We start from the raw sequence: 13191 nt of genomic DNA, 5'->3' as shown, positions 1-13191 counted from the left end.
TCCAATCCTGGGTCTAGAGAAACTCACGCACATGTGCACCAGGATACGTGAAGAAGAATGTTCCCGGCAGCATTATTCCAGATAGGCAAAAACCGGACACAATACAAATGTCCATCAAGAGTTGATTAGATACACTTTAGTATACTTATATGATGGGATATTATACAACAATTAAAAAGAACAAGCCATAGCTCTACAAAACAAAATGAGTGACTGTCACAAACATAAGTTTGAATGAAAGATGTTAGGTGCTAAGAAATACTAGCGGATGACTCCATTACTAGAACAGGTGAAATTAAGCTATATTCCTTAGGGATTATATATATATATATGGTAAAACAAAGGCAGGAAAGTGGTTACCACTGAGGTGGTGGAGTGAGATTTGCTTTCGATGAGGGAGAAGTAGACAAGGGACTTCTGGGGAACTGGCAACTAATCTCAATGTAGACCTCGGTTATGGTTTTATTGGTGTCCATTTAATAATTATGTTCATTTGTATGCATGGTGTATAGACTTTTCTATATGGATATGTCCCAATGTAAGAGGAAAAAACTACCCCACCTTTCATCACAGCATTTATCGCCAGATGATAATTGCGCATTGAACTATCAGTTAATTCCATTACAATGCAAGATACAGGAGAGCAGGAGCTGTGACTCATGGCATGCTCACAGCCTTGCTGAGCATTCAGTGGGTGCTCAATGAGGGAATAGTAAACTGATACTATTTACAGTTAAGCCTGGGCTTATGAAAGGCATCTGATTTTGTAGCCCAGGAATGGCAGAGCAGGACTCAACCAGTTCCCCTCCCCTGCGTGTGGGGACTGTGACCAGAAAGAAGCCAAGAACTGAGCAGAGACCGAGGATGGACACATCCTGTTAAATCTGCTGGGCCTTGCCTCGACAAATTACATTAGACAACTCTGTGGTAGGAGATTACAGCTCAGCTGGATGACAGCCTCCTGATCGAGCTACTCTACCACTTACCGCCTTCGACATAACATTCTTCAGCGATGGTCTTTGGCAAGAGCCTTCACGGAAATGTGCCTGCCTGGAGCCAGCTCCTGTCTGGAGAGGTTCCTGTAGAATCTTTAAATGATGACATCAGTCTGCATATGCCCCAGCATCAGGCTGCTCACCCAGCTGCCTGGAGATAGTAGCATCTTTTCTTTTCTACATGGGCCCCGGGGACAGAGATAAGGAGGAGAAAGTTCAGGGGTTAGGCAGTCCATCATTGCACAGGCAAGTTGTGGTCTAGGTGGTCCAGAGAAAAGTCTGTATTTCCGCCTTCCTGCCTCCACAGGCTTGCAGTCTGGCCTCTGACTAAGCCTGGGGCAAATTAACCCAGTCATGGGTTAAGCCATGAAGAAAGGTGCCAGGAAGTTGGGGCACATACATGAGATGTATTAAGTCTCGGGGGTATACACTTGGTCTTCATTCATTCCTTCAATAAGTGTGTGTGGAGCGCTTATGTGGGCAGATGCTGCAGCAGGCACCAGGGATACTGTCCAGCAGGGGACTGTCACACCAGCTTTTCAGATTAGACTGTGTGGATGTTGTTCAAGAAGGAACAGATAGGGTAGAATTGATCAGCAGTCTCCAGATATGGGTTCCAGAGGATTCCCCTTAAGGATGGAAGGCAGTAGTATTAGGACCAAGGAAAGGAAGCACCTGGTCACATTGCCAAATTTCTCTATGGCAAATACTGGAACAGGTTGGAGAATGTAAATGTTTACAACATACATTTTTAAATGAGCACACCATAAAGGGAGACACAGATGTGTAGGGAAAGACTCCAGACATTTGAAGCGACAGCAGGAAGGGCGATTGTTCTTCCCAGAGAGCTGTGCTTGGTCCTGCTGCTAGAGACAGCATGCTTGGCTGTAAAAACCTCAGTGTGCCCATCTCCGTGGCCCACAGCATTTATGGAGCACCCCCTAGACCCAAGCTCTGTGGTTGAGTGGTAGAATCCAGACTGAGTTACTCAGCAGTATAGTTCAGCGGGACCGTGCGGTAATGTGCCTCTATAAAGCACAGTGTCCTTTTTTTTCCTCAGAGTTCATCTGGGCACCTTTTAAAATTTGATCACTCCTGCTAATGACCACAAAACATTCACCGGTTGTGTGAGGAGCATGTGTGTTACTTGTATAAATGTTGACACTGAGAGGTGACAGGCAAGTGTGGAGCTGTGTATAAGAATCAGATACATTTCTGATCATTTATGTAGTTAACCTTCTTGAATTTAAACTTAGAATTCCTACTTTGTGTAGTGTTTTTTTTTTAAACTTTGTGTAATGTTTTGTGTGAAACACAGGCATTTCTGACTGTATATTTAAAGAATTTTATGCATTCTGAGCTCTTATTTGTTTAATCATGGATTTGAAAGTTTTAAGAAATACAGAAATAGTTCAACTATCAGTAGGAGCTTTGAGAAATCACAGAAGAAACATTAGTTAACCATTACAGGAGAAAGCAGATAGACTGCAAGACAGATTTAAACTCTATGATAAGAGGATAGACAGCTGGGTGTGGTGGCTCACACCTATAATCCCAGTAATTTTGGAGGCCAAAGCAGGAGGATCACTTGAGGCCCAGAATTTAAAACCAGGCTGGGAAACATAGTGAGACTCCATCTCTTAAAAAAAAAAAAAAAAAAAAAATTTAATTAACCAGGTATGGTGGTGTGCACCTCTAGTCCCATCTACTTGGGAGGCTGAGGCGGGAGGATCACTTGAGCCCAGGAGGTCGAGGCTGCAGTAAGCTATGATTGTGCTACTGTACTCCATCCTGGATGTCTCAGGAAAAAAAAATAAAAAGAAGATGGACAGAGAACTTTGAAAAAAAAACCTCATTGGAATTGAAAAGCCTGAAATGCTACAGACCTTAAAAAAAAAAAAAAAAAAGGAAAAGAAAAAAAAGTAATACCAGCTGCAAACCTTGAACAAGCTGCAAGCAGTATGGAAAACTTTAACACAGGATGTTCCTGTTATGATAGCGAGCCCTGCACTGGAGTGTGTAGTGAAAAAAGAGTTTGGACTAAATCACAGAAGATTTGAAAGCCAGGGGGATATTGTCAGACCTGGGGTTTTATAAGTAACCATGGTAGCACTGTAATGTGGGTTTAGAGAAGAGCGAGGCTGGAGTGAAGGAGGCCAGGCTGGAGAAGATGCCAACAGCCCAGGGAGAGATGATGAGTCTGCTCCAAGGCAGGGCAATCAGGATGAGGAGAATGGCCAGTTTGAGAAGCCTGTGAAGGGTAGAGACAACAGACCTTGGTGGCAGGTAGTTGATGGAGAAGGAGAGCCCAATAGGACCATGATTCTAGAGAGGGTGAGCCCAGGCCAGTAGAGGGCTCAGGCTGAGGGCAGGCATGGATCCAATGGTGGGCATGTTGGGATCCTTGTGGAAATGTCAAAGGGACCACTCAGAGAGAAAGCTCAAGGCAAGAAGGAGCATTTAGGAGAGGGCAGAAGAAGACAAAGGCAGTAGGCGAGGCTGTGAGAGGTAAGTTAGCCTGGTAAGGTTATTTCTTATCATCGTAGCAGTGAAAACAATTCCCCTTGACTGGGTGCCTCCAGTGTCCTAAGGTCTTTGCCTCTGGTACTTCTTTTTCTTGCCTCTTCCTGCATTATTGAACTTCCTGGGTCCCTTCCCACATTGCCCTGGAGTTGACCGTGGACTCCTGGTTCTGGTGGGGAGATGAGTTCTGGAGCTTCTTCCTTTACTGCCCACGTGGGCCAGAGCCAGAAGCGATTCTTGGCTCAAGGCAGGTAGACAGAAGTGAATGACCGGAACGATCCTCGGACCTTACCCTGCTGCCTTTAACAATTCAGCTCTAAATTCACACCCCATGACCTATGGGAACCTATAGTTTCCAACGCACAGGAGCAGTCAACCTGAGGGGTTATTTCCCATAAGATTCCTCTGCTAAAATAGCACCTTGTGATTCTCTTGTTCAAACAAAAGCACAGCTGGGAAACAAAGATGCACTTGGGAAGACATTTGCACATTTGCCTGGAATGTGGTGTCAGAACTCAAGACCAGGCTCTTAATGGAATAAAGTTGGGATAATTCTCATGAACTATTGAAGACAGAGCAGTCTTGAGGGGAAGAGCACATCCTGAGGGCTCAGACTGTGGCTGTGGGTGTGGTGTGGATTCAATATCAGAATCTGGAGAAATGTTTGCCAGTGCCTCTGTGCCAGGTGCTGTGCTAGGCCCTGAGAACGGGAGACAGTCTGGCTGTGCTTCCCTTTCTGTTTGCTCCAAGGAGAGGGAAGGTAGACGCTTAGAGTTTGTCAAGGGAAGTGTAGTCCATCTTAGAGAAGTCCTACATAGATAGTCAGTGGGCGAATCCATTATAGTGAAATAAAATAGCAAAAAAGAACACCATATGAAAGAAATTTGGATGGCAACTTAAGATCCTCAATTTTTATATACCTCAAAGACAGGAATATCTAGAAAGACTTTTGTTTTACAGTAATAAAGGGCAAATCAGAAGCTTCCTTTCTGTTTGGGATTGAGGGACAACCTGTATTAAATACTGCAGTAAAGCCAAAAAAAAAAAAAGATAATGCAAAATATATTTCATTGAACTAAAGCATTTGTGTTTCTTTTAATTTTGCTTAAGTTGATATGCATTTAAGTCTTGTTTAAAATTGTGTATTTTTATATAATGTAAAAATTTGTAATTGTTTATTCTCTGCTATTTTGATATTTTAAAATTATTTTTCTACAAAAGCATAATGGAGTAGGGTCTTTAAATTATTTATCCTCAGGGAAGCATGTCTGTGAGATTTTAAGATTAGACATAGGCTCTATTATTCAGCTGGTAGAAGGTTATCTAGATGACAGGAATAAGAAAATATGATAACACATATGCATAAAAATGATTATCAAAATATTGTATATAATAGCAGTAAACTGAAAACAAGCTAAATGTCCAACAAAGAATTGAACAAATTTATCATGGGTATAACCATACAAAGTATTTCTACATTGCCATTAAAACATGATCATGTAGAGTATATTCTAGGGATTTAGGGGTGAGTTTGGGTGTAAGAGTTCTAGGCAATAGAAAATCCCTAGGCTAATGGGTATTAAAACAATAGCTTTATTACTAACCAGGCAAGCACCAACCGCTCCCTGTGCAGGGCTGTCTTTGTTCATTTGGGCTACTATGACAAAATACCATAGACTGAGCAGTTTATAAACAATGGAAATTTATGCCTCACATTTCTGAAGGCTGGGAAGTCTAAGATCAAGGTGCCAACAAATTCTGTGTCTGATAAAGTTATGCTTCCTCATAAATGGTGATTTTCTCACTATAACCTCACAAGGTAAAAGATTCAAGGGTCTCTCTGGGGTCTCTTTGTTAAGGGCATTAATCCCATTCCTGAAGGCTCTGCCCTCGTGGCCTAGTCACCTCCTAATAAGGTCTTATCTCCTAACACCATCACCTTGGAGGCTAAGATTTGAACATATAAATTTTTCGGGGGACACAAATAGTCCATTGCAAGGACTCTTTTGAATCAGCTTCCTGGGAGAACAGAACTTGGAGTTGAAGCCAAAGCAGAGCCTGCTACTCCTCTGGGATCAAGACCTGAGGACCTGGCTACTGGGAGAGCTGGGCCTACAGAATGGACTCTGAGTCCAGTCCCCCAGCTGGCTTCCTGGACTACCAGCCTGTCTCACTTGCCTAATTACTGTGGATGAGAGAATAAAAGAGGCAGTTCTGGGCCTTCCCCTGGGTGAATTTACCCCATGGAGACAGGAAGTCAAAGAGAGGTCATGTAAGCCTGCCCCACAGGCTGACCTTTAACACTTTAAACCCTGTCCACAGCAAAATATGGCCTAAGTATCAGCCTTACTAGCTCATAGCTACTTCAGTACGCCTGAAAAGAGTAGCTGAGTATGGAGATAAAAAACCAAGTGGGGCTTAGCCTGTGAGGGTTCTTGGCTGTGCCCAGGGAATTCAAGGGTGAGCTGGTGGTCACAGAAAACAGCTTTAAGCAGCAGTGTTACAGCTCTGGCAGTGTCAGAGCTCTGTGCCCGCTCCTGCAGAGCAAGGCTACCCCATAGGCAGTGTGCTAAGAGTGGCAGCTCAGGGCAGTTTTGCAGTCATGTTTAGACCTACTTTTAATTACATGTAAATTAAGTGGCATTTATGCAAAAATTTCTAGGGAAAGGCTAGTAACCTTTGGGTTGTCGGGTCATTGCCATGGAAAGGCACAATAATTCCCAGGTGTTGCCATGGCAGCAGTAAACTGACATGGTGCACTGGTGGGTGTGTCTTACAGAAAGCAGCTTCTGCCCTTTCCTGGTTTTAGGTAGTCCTCAATTTGGTCCAGTGTCTGAACCCTGCCTCTGGAGTTGAGTCCCACCTCCTACCTCTCTTCCAACATTCCCAAGGGGGAGAGGAGTGGCAGTCCCCTCTTCTTTGGGCTGCAGCAGGAATATGGAAAGAGTGAGGACAGTGTCTCTCCCCTCCCATATATGCTTATTTGTTAGGTTTTGAAGGGAAGGCAAGGGTTAAAGAAACACACACACACACACACACACACACACACACACACACAGAGAGAGAGAGAGAGAGAGAGAAAGGGGGTGGCTCGACAGCAAATGCAGGCTTTATGTCCAGCATAAAATCTACGGAAGTGGGGGACCAGCCTAATGCCAGAGCCCACCGCTGCTTACAGGCTGGTGCAGTTTCTAGGTGTGGGCAGGAAGGGTCTGGGCAGTATGGCTCGCTGCCCAGCAGGATATTGATAAGATGGTCCCATGTTGAGGCGATTCTGGCCCTTGTTCCTGAGGAATGTGGTGCCCCTTGCTCCTGCATATGATAAGAGGCAGGCTGTTTCTTCCGTTGGGCCTTTGTCTACCTGTGGTCAGGTGGCTAGGCAGGATGTTCCTCACAGCCCGAACTCCAGAGAAATGCTTCACTTTGACCACGGTCTGCAAAATGGCAGGCAGCTTACAAAATGGTACAGTTTGGACTAACAATAAATTGAGAAAAATATTCGTGATATGTGAATATGATATTTACATTTTCATATGCAAAATATATTTTAAATATACTTTATATTTTTAATTTTCTTCTACCATTAACATTCATTACTTTTGTACTCAAAATACAAATAAAAAATACTAACATTAGGGGAAGCTGTGTGAAAGTTGTACTGGAACTCTCTGCATATATTTGCAACTATTCTTCAATTTTTAAATTATTTCAAAATGTAAAAGTTTAAAATATGCTAGCCTTGAAAACACTATAAGATGGTAGAAAAAACACGCCACAAACATCTTTAGGTCAACTGGGTTTATGTATCCTTTCTGTCCCAGCCAGGATGAAGTAGCAGTGACTGAATTTACTTTCCCACATGAAACAACTAAACAACTGGGTCAAGTGTATGAAATAATGGTTTTCAAGACATTAGACAACAGGCAATGAAGGTTGGAGATCCCTACAGTTACCCCAGCTTGCTGCATGGAGAGTTTCCAGAACGTGGCATCGGGACAGGGAACCCAGGCAGAGTCTCGGTGGGCTCCCTGAGTTGAGGAGATGGAGTTGGGATTCAAGGATGCCGAGGTGTCTAGATTTGACAGGGCGGGGCACCAGAGAGGAGAAAGCTTTACAGAGAGGAAATTCCAGAGACCAGCAGCGTAGTCAGCTGCCTACTGACCAGCGTATTCATATGAAGAAACTACCCAAGGCCGGAAAACCACCCTAAAGGATTAGAAGGAACAATCCTTGAAGACCACACAGAGCTGAAAATAGAGCCTGTTTCCACAGCCAGACTGGAAAATTCAGAGAGCACTGGGTAGAATACATAGGAAGGCTCTGCCTCAGCAATGGGGAATAATTAACCCTAGGTGGAGTCTTGTTCCAGATATACTGAATAAATCACAAAAGCAAGATCCAAAAGCATCAAGTTGTCCCAGAGTAAAGCTCCGAAAGATTTATAGGAATACAAAAATATCCAACACCCGACAATATCTGGCACCCAATAAAAAATTATCAGGCAGGCAAAGAAGTGGGAAAATAGGACCCACACCAAGGAGATCAATCAATCAATTGAAACTGACCCAGAACTGACACAGGTGTTAGAGTTAGCAGAGAAGGACATTAAAACAGTTCTTATAACTGTGTTTCATGAATTCAAGAAACTAAAGACTGAACAGGTGAAGTGGCAACATGGAAGATATATAAAAATCTGAAAGCAAACATCTAGAGATGAGCACTACAGTATCTCAGGTTAGAATAATGGAAGATAAAACACCGTAGAAGAAAGATTAGAGAACTTGAAGACATGGAAATAGAAACCAGACAGAGAGAAAAAAACATTTGAAAATGAAAAGCATCCATGAGCTGTGAGACAATTATAAGCAGCCTAATATAAGTAACAGGATTCTTTGAAGGAGAACGGGAGAAGATTGGGAAACAAAAAATTATTTGAAGGAATAATGGCCAAAATGTTTCAAATTTGATGAACACTGTAAACCCACATATCCAAGAAGCCCAATAAACCGTAAGCATGGGATATATGGAGAAAGCTACACTGCAGCACACCATCATCATATTGCTCAAAACCAGGAGTAAAGAGAAGCTCCTAAAAGCAGACAGAGAAAGAAGGCAAGTTACATACGGAGGAACAAAGATAAGAATGACCGCTGTTATTTATGTATTTATCTATTTTGAGGAAACCTTACAAGAATGGAATAACATCTTTAAAGGACTGGAAGGTGGGAACCCAGTCAACCTAGAAGTCTATACCTGGCAAAAATATTTTTCACCTGAAAGTAAAATAAAAATTTTCAGACATACAAAATCTTCTAGACTTCATCACCAGCAGAACCAAAGTAGGAGAAATGTTTAAGGGGCTGGGCGCAGTGGCTCATGCCTGTAATGTCAGCATTTTGGAAGGCTGAGGCGGGAGGATTGCTTAAGCCCAGGAGTTTGAGGCTGCAATGAGTTATGATGGTGTCACTGCACCAAATAAAAAACAAAACAAAACAACAAAAGTGTTAATGGAAGTTCTTTAGACAGAAGGAAATGACACAAAATGAAAATATGGATCTAAATAAAGGAATGAACAGTATAAACTGTTAAACTTCATAGCTAAATAATAGCATTTTTCAATTATTTAAGTCTCAAAGGTATTTGGCTGTTTTGAGCAAAAATAATAGCAATGTAGTGTAAAGTTTATAAAATATGTAGAATTCTGTAGGACAACAATAGCACAAAGGTGGAGACGGGAGAAATGGAACTTTCTCTGCTGTCCAGGGAAATGGAATACTCTGCTGTCCAGTTCTCACACACTATGTAAAGGGGTGTGATGTTGAAAGTGTTGGGTGGGCTGGGTGCAGTGACTCACGCCTGTAATCCCAGCACTTTGGGAGGCCGAGGCAGGTAGATCACGAGGTCAGGAGATTGAGACCATCCTGGCTAACATGGTGAAACCCTTTCTCTACTAAAAATACAAAAAATTAGCCAGGTGTGGTGGTGGGCGCCTGTAGTCCCAGCTACTCAGGAGGCTGAGGCAGGTGAGCCGAGATCGCACCACTGCACTCTAGCCTGGGTGACAGAGCGAGACTCCGTCTCAAAAAAGAAAAAAAAGAAAGTGTTAGGTGATAAGTGAATGGTGTGCACTCTGTTTTTTTTCTGTTGGGACTGATAGAAGAGAACAAATGGGAAAGGACATATTCCAGAACATAAGCAAATAAGCTTCCATATTCCCAGAGGGTGCCATATTCTGTTCCATATTTTGAGGCCAAATACCATCATGTGATAAGGTGAAACACTCAGATTGAGGAGTTACTCCGTGAGACTGAGGCGCTGTAGAGAATAAACAAAGTGGAAGGAAGGTGGGATTCAAAGAGCGAGTCAGAGGGGATATTGAAAAGGCCAGGTTTCAGGAAATAAAGTTTAATGGAGGGCGGGCTCCTAAGTACCAACAGTGAACTTGCACCAAGAAGCCCCACGTCTGCTACTTGGTATGCCAGGTTTCCCTACATATAATAAAGCAGCCAGCTGTGAGACACAAGGAGAAAGCCTTACCACCACTCCATGGATGAAAAAACCAAGGCACAAAGAGACGGATTTGCCCAAGGAGATGATCAACAGTCAGAATCAGCTCTAAGATTCAGGCTTCTTGACTGGTGATTCCAAATTCTGTCAATTTTTAAATTGGTGACTCTTTAAAACTTTTTAATGAAGTATAGTATCTAGACCAAAAAATGAACAAAAAATGTTTCAGAAATGAACACACCAATAGGGCTAGCTCCCAGATCAAGAACAATGTTCCCAGCCCCAGAAGTCCCCTCCTGTCTCTTTTTTTCAGTCACTGTCCCTCTGTCCCTCCAAAATAGCCACTATCATGACTTCTAAGAGCATAGAATACTTTTGCCTGTTTTTGTCCTTTCTAGAAATAGAAAAATAAATTGTGGGGTTTTTTTGTTTGTTTGTTTGTTTTGTTTTTTGTTTTTTGCTTCTGGTTGCTCTAAGCATTATTTTTGTGAGGTTCGTCTATATTATTGCATATTCAAATAGATCATTCTCATTGCTACATAGTATCCCATTATTTGATTATACCACAATTTACGTATCCCTTCTATCAAATGTCAAGGGCACTTGGGTAGTTTCCAGTCTGGTGCTGTTACAAAGAGTGCTGTTATGAACATTCTTGAAAGTGTCTTTTGATGAATATATGTACACAGTCCTATTGGATGGATATTTAGGACTGACATTGCTGAGTCTTACAGTATATGCATATTAAGCTTTAGTAGATACATAGATACTGTAATTGGCAAGTTTAAATTTTGTCTATCGAAAGTTAAAACTCACCTGACTATAAAATTCTGTATTTGTTTACATCCGGGCATCTGTCTTACATTGCTGGATAATTGTCTTCTCTTCTCATCTAGATCTTGAGGAGAGGATCGTGACTTAAACTTGCCTCGAATCTCTAGAGTGTTGGGTACTTGGGACTGGATACAGAACACTTGTTACATGAATACTTTCTTATTCAAATGTACAAAGAATTGCATAAACATAGTTCTGCTTCTAGAAGAAAGCCACAGACTTACATTCAAAGTGTAAGGCAGGGCCACAAAACATCTCAATAGAAAGAATAACTAAACCAAGATTGACTTAAAAACTTGATAGCAGAGGTCATGGCTCATTAATCTTTGCATCCTTCACAGTGTCCAACACAATGTCTCATACATAGTAGGTGCTCAATAAATATTTGCCCCCAAAAATGGAATCAACAAAGAAATGATTGTGAATTGCTTATATCACATCTAGCTCAAAGTCAAGTGCTTTTTGAGACAGAAAAACAAGATGAATATAGAATTGGGTAAAAGTTGGAGGAAAACATGCATTAATCCTACTCATGAAAAATATTTCATATAAGGAAAGCAACTTCATTGTTTTATTTTTCAGCCACTCCTCCCAGAAAGAGAATTCCTAAACCCCTTGCTCTGATCCTAAACAATGTAAAACTAAAGAACAGATAAATTTGAGGGCTGGAGGTTATATTTTATTCCTCAATAACTAGATGTAGCAGGAGAAGAAAGATTTGAAAACTTTTTTTAAGACCAGAACTTTGTCTAAGAGATCTCCCCTTCAGAGGCTCAAGGTAAGACCTGGGAGTGGTGAGGACACAGACCAAGGGAAGGCCGGATCTTTGGCATGGGCTTGAGTGTCAAGCAACTAAGCCTGGACTTCTCTCTCTGGGCAGCAACAACATTCATAAAGACAGCGCAAGTCACAAGAAACAAAGATGAGATGCTGAGGCATTCCTGAAGGGCCTTTGTGAAGAAAAGGGGAGCTTGGAAAAGAGATCTGAAGTTGACAGCATCTCTGAAGGGTCCCGCAGTCCCGGAAAGACTGAGAGCTGGTTACACAGTTGTGTGCATGTCTGCTGAGGGCAACATAAAGGAAGTGCTTTTTGTTCATTTCAAAACCAAATAAATGAAATACAAACCTCGGCAAGTTATGCCCAGTGGCATGTTTTGACATCTCACTGGAAATCAAACTTCTGCCCCACGAAAGTCAAGAGGTTTTGGCCAGGACCCAAAAGCCTTTCTCAAACTTCTCATTAGCAAACAAGAGAGTAATCTGAGGTTTCTAACCCATTGTGTAAACTGCAGTATCTCCCTTTCCCTAAAACCAGAAAAACCCCAGAATATGTTCTAAATGGAAAAAGAGCTTTCCTGCAGCTGAAGACAGCGGAGTGACCTCAGGGCCGCTGTAGTCAGGCGAGCCAAACCCCTGGGTTCTAGAGAGGAAGGAAAGGGAACACAGCTGGGGGTAAGGGTGCGAGGGGTCATGAAGGGAAAGGACGGGAAGAACAGGGAAGTACTAGGAAGGTCAGAGACAAAAAAGAAAATGAACATTTATTGAGCACCTACTGTGTACCAGATTTTTTACATAAAGTATTTCATTTGATCCTCAAAGCAACTCTACAAAATAGGTCATGGTATCTGTATTTTGATGGTCAAGAAGATTAATCCTCACCTGAAATTTCATGGCCAGTACTCCCTGACCCCTGGGCAAGTCGGCTCCTAATGTGGACTCCATGCCTTAGAGGGCTTCACTTTGGCCCTCCTCTGGCCACACTGCTATCCAAGAGGTAAACAGTCCCAGGAACAAGGAGGTGCATCCACGCAGAGCCTGTGTAACCCTACTAGACAGTACTCTAGGTTCCTAGAACCCCAGAATTTTCTGCCCAAACTTCTGCTCACAGTCCACTGGCTAGACCTCGTTATGTGCCTCCATAGAGATACAAAGAGAGAGATGTAGAGCCTGACTTCCCAGCAACAACTTCACAGCGCGGAAGGGCAGCATGAATCTTGTGGTCAGTTAATCATCTTAGGCATTCATGGCCTCAAACCCAGGTCAGTTCTATGTCGTGAGGAATCTGTGTCCCACCGGATTGCTACTGTATTGCCTGAATTTGGTCTTCTATGTCTTGTGTGTGCATAAAGGGCCTTATCTGGTCAGGTTGCTCAACAGAGATGAAAACACTAAGTCGCTTTAATGTAGGAGAAAGAACATCGAATGCTCAAATAGATGTCAGCAACTTGGACTTAGTAGATTCGGTGCAATTCTTCATGGGTCCTGAAGTCTTTAATCTGAGAGATAGGGAAGTTAGCTACATGCAGGGACCATAGAAATCATAGCCACAGCC

General features: G+C 42.5%; 1 pseudogene; it reads right to left on the bottom strand.

Moving 5' to 3' along the window:
• Window positions 1-13191, bottom strand: part of LOC710625 (Y-box-binding protein 1-like) — a 57951-nt pseudogene that overhangs the window by 24530 nt on the left and 20230 nt on the right.

This window comes from Macaca mulatta, chromosome 7 (assembly GCF_049350105.2).
Source record: "Macaca mulatta isolate MMU2019108-1 chromosome 7, T2T-MMU8v2.0, whole genome shotgun sequence".
Taxonomy (NCBI): domain Eukaryota; kingdom Metazoa; phylum Chordata; class Mammalia; order Primates; family Cercopithecidae; genus Macaca; species Macaca mulatta.
This window is presented reverse-complemented; position numbering and strand designations above follow the sequence as displayed.